The 3676-nt window shown below is 42.5% G+C and overlaps 1 protein-coding gene across 1 annotated transcript in view; it reads right to left on the reverse strand.

The window, feature by feature from the left end:
- KIAA1551 (KIAA1551 ortholog) overlaps positions 1-3676 on the reverse strand; it is a 59876-nt gene that overhangs the window by 17279 nt on the left and 38921 nt on the right. Inside the window, exon 3 of the mRNA XM_019515475.1 lies at positions 1807-1905. The gene's annotated coding sequence lies outside the window, so the exon portion shown is untranslated. The remainder of the gene's footprint in view (positions 1-1806; positions 1906-3676) is intronic.

The following is a 3676-nucleotide window of genomic DNA, read 5'->3' on the forward strand; positions in this document are numbered from 1 at the left end:
TGCCTCTTAACCTCCCACCCAAAGCCCCTGTACCCACCCCTGCCAGAGAGGACCCCCCATCTGCCAGGGTTATGGGGCCAGTGGCCCAAGTCTGCAGCTCCCTGCCCCCAGCAGCAGGCAGCTGCAGCAGATGCAGCATGGAGCCAGCTCCCCCACTACTCTACCTCAGATGGGGGCAGGGCCAGCTCCTGGCTCCCCCCAAGTCCTGCTGGTGCCCCCAGCCATGACCCACAACCCCCCCAGCTCCCTGCAAGCCCCACTTACCTCAGGCTTCAGGAGAAGAGTGAGGCTGAGCTGAGCTGAGCGGAGCTGTGGCTGACAAAGCCTCAGGCCCTGCCCTCCCCCTCCAGGCAGGGCTGGGGGTTTCTCACCCTATCTGCAAACATCTTTTGCAGGCTAGAGCTCAACCAGCCTGCAGAGCAGTTTGCTAAAGCAGGGAATCCGCAGGTTTCTCTGATACAAGGAGAAATCCGTGTTTTCACTGATAAAAAGGAGAAAAATCAGTGGTTTTCTCTGTTTTCCCATGGGAAACGGAAAACCCAGATCCCTGCTTATGAGGTACTGAGTTAACTGGACCAGTATGGCCCAACACTGATTTAAGCCCTTCTCTTACCAGCATCACTTATTAACTTCTGTAGCTACTTTTGCCATGCAAATGCAGTAAACCCTCAGTTTTTCCCTCCTTGACCTCACTTACAAGACCTATAATAAACACATTTTTTATAAAGAAACACCTGCATTGGAAACAGCTTGCAAAGCAACTTCTGTGAACTATATGTAGGTATACCACCAAATATAACAAAGGGATGAAAAAGATCATAATCTGTTAAGATTTCTCTCCAATGTAAGGCATAATTTGTCCTGAGTTGTTGCATTTCAGCAATCATTCTCCCTTCCTTGATATAAGGGCCACTTGTAAGTTTATGACTTCTCATACAGCAATTAACATATCACTTTAACACTGTTGCCCACAAAATTTCAAGTGAATAATTGCATGTGGCTAAACAACACTAAGAAAGTTCTAACAGGCTTAATGGATGGTCAAGTGCATCAAGGGCTTCATTATTACTGGGCTAGCTCTACAACTATCCGTTCACAGGGTCCCACTAAGTTCATTCCCCCTAGTATCATGTCCTTCGGCTTTTCTCCCTGTTGGATGGAATTCTGTAATTCGCTCAATTACAGCCTACATTAGAGCCAACAAGCTGCAGCTTTACCTCCAGGAACCTGGAGATAAGTATTTACCATTCTACAAAGCCAGACATTTCAAAACCAAAACCTTTCAACAACCTTTCATTTGTTCTTGAAAAAGACAGCAAAAATTTGAGTAAAGTGCAAAACACCGAAAAAGGCCTAGATGCGTGGGGTACTACTTACACGTTTCACCATGTTCAACCCAGTCAACTCCACCTTGGCTTAAGATACCATCTCCCCAGCTGGTAGTTGGACTCTCAAGTAGCCTCTTCTAAAATACTCAAAGCCCTTCTCTTTTCTAAGGTCCTACAGATACTACATTTCCTTTGATCCCAGCTTAGCACTGGGATTCCAGCCTGAATGGAGCCATACAGAAATTTCTCCAGTTAATCCAGCTTCATTCATTTGAATCTGTACAACTGAACTCATCTGTGCCGTTGCTCTGCCTGTCCTGCTCAGTTCTTTAGCAATTTTACAACCTCCTTTGATTTCACTATAAGACCTCAAGGCATAAACAAAGAACTTAACAGAGAAATCAAATTTCACATAATATTTATAGAAAAAGACACAAATTTCCCAGTTCATCAAAGATGATATCAAGCCAAAACTTACAGTGATATGTGAAGTTTAATTAAGATCAAAGGCTCCGGAATCCAAAATTCTGTTTAATCTAAAGATCTCAGACCTTCAAAAACCACACTACACAGTTTCCTGAAAAACAAAACAAAATACAACAAACAATAAGAGACTTAAATCTCCTTGCTTTTAAGATCTGAATTATATGTACTACTGAAGGAAGTTCAAGCAAATAATATATTAAAGTTGCTTGAACTTCCTTCAGTAGTTTACATAAGTATATAGAGCAAAAGCTGAGTTAACTGGCACTTTATTAGCTGAAAAACTGTATTAACTGGCAACCGAGGGACATGGCAAAAACGAAACCGGAAGTACCACTTCTGGGTTTCGCTGCTGCAAGCAGTTTTTCTTTGCCACTTCTTTGGCCCATGGCCCAGGACAAAGCATCCTGCGCAGAGCCCCCCTCCCTGCCCCCTGGCACACTGATGCCGGGGAGTGCACCAGATGACACATATTGGATTAACCAGAATATTTGATTAACTGGCATCCCCCATTCCCGGATGCCGGATAACAGAGTTTTTACTGTATATATACATTCCAAGGAAGATAATTAAACTTAAGAATAAAAAAAAAGACATCAGTAGAATAGTAAATTACATCTGCCATAAAATGAAAACTAATAAAATTAAGAATATGTAATAACTGGATACAAAATGGACAGTTATCTTGACATTCATACATTTATAACAAATGAAAAAGGATTGAACAGCTGTTGCAAGAAAAACAAAGGATTAGTAGTTTCAGTTTCTCAGCACTGCTGACCTTGGCTCCCCAACTCCCCACCTGGTCCTCGGTGCCACTTAGAAATCATGGCAGCGCTCCACAGTTGGAGCACTCTGATTGGCTGTTTCTGTCAGCCAATCAGAGTGTAAATAAAGCATTATGGACAGACAGACAGAGATAAATATAATAGGAAAGGAAAGGAAAGGAAAGGAAAGGGGAAAATGAGAGATTTGAATGTATGAATGAGCAAGTATAGAATGACTGGTAAAAGCAGAAGTAAGCTACATGTCAGTAAACAAGTTACCAGATGGTGAATCATGCTAAAGAAGGCTAAAGAAGCAAGCCTGTACCAGGCAAAGAAGAAGACAAGTAGGAAAGACAAGTTTACAAAATTTCTCTCAAGGCTAAACACTCCCCTTTGTTGCCTGTCAGCTCTGTTTTCCTGAGGGAGGTCTGGCACCTAGCTTGCTGGACTTACAAAGCACTTTTTCTATTCCCCCCCCACCACCACCACACACACCCCTCATCTAACCAGAACTAAGCAGAAGAAAAGTTTAATAGGCATCTCCGGCCATACATTCCCCAGTCCCACTATGGGAGGCCTATTTAGACTTGATTGACCAAAACTCAATTGCTGCGTTAGGGAATGTTAAGGCAAGAAACCGAGTCAGAGGGGGTATGGGCAACATTTGAACAACGATTAAGGGTCCATCACAAAGTCCAGCCCATTGGAGCCCTGACCACAAATGCTGTCATTTTTCCTGGGATGACTGGTACAAGTCCTTCCCACAAAGTTTATGAACACTCCAAGTATTCAATCCCTTTAAGTAAGATCTGGAGGTCATGTTAAACTGAGGCTTATTTACAACAGGTAAAATACAAAACCCTGATGCTGCAAGTATAACTAGGACATCTGAGAAGAAACAATGTGGTATCCCATCCAGTGTATCTTTTATTTATAAGAATTTCAAGCTGGCTCCTAAGTGTCTGGTTACTCCTTAAAACCTTATGTTTTTCCTGGTTGTTAATCAGTTTCTTGAGATGTTCCAAACCAGATAACCCCTTGTCAATAGAAAAGATAATTATTTACACAATTAAAAGAATGCTTTGAAGAGACTGGACT

Source organism: Gavialis gangeticus, unplaced genomic scaffold (genome assembly GCF_001723915.1).
Source record: "Gavialis gangeticus isolate Ggan-Ray unplaced genomic scaffold, GavGan_comp1, whole genome shotgun sequence".
Taxonomy (NCBI): domain Eukaryota; kingdom Metazoa; phylum Chordata; order Crocodylia; family Gavialidae; genus Gavialis; species Gavialis gangeticus.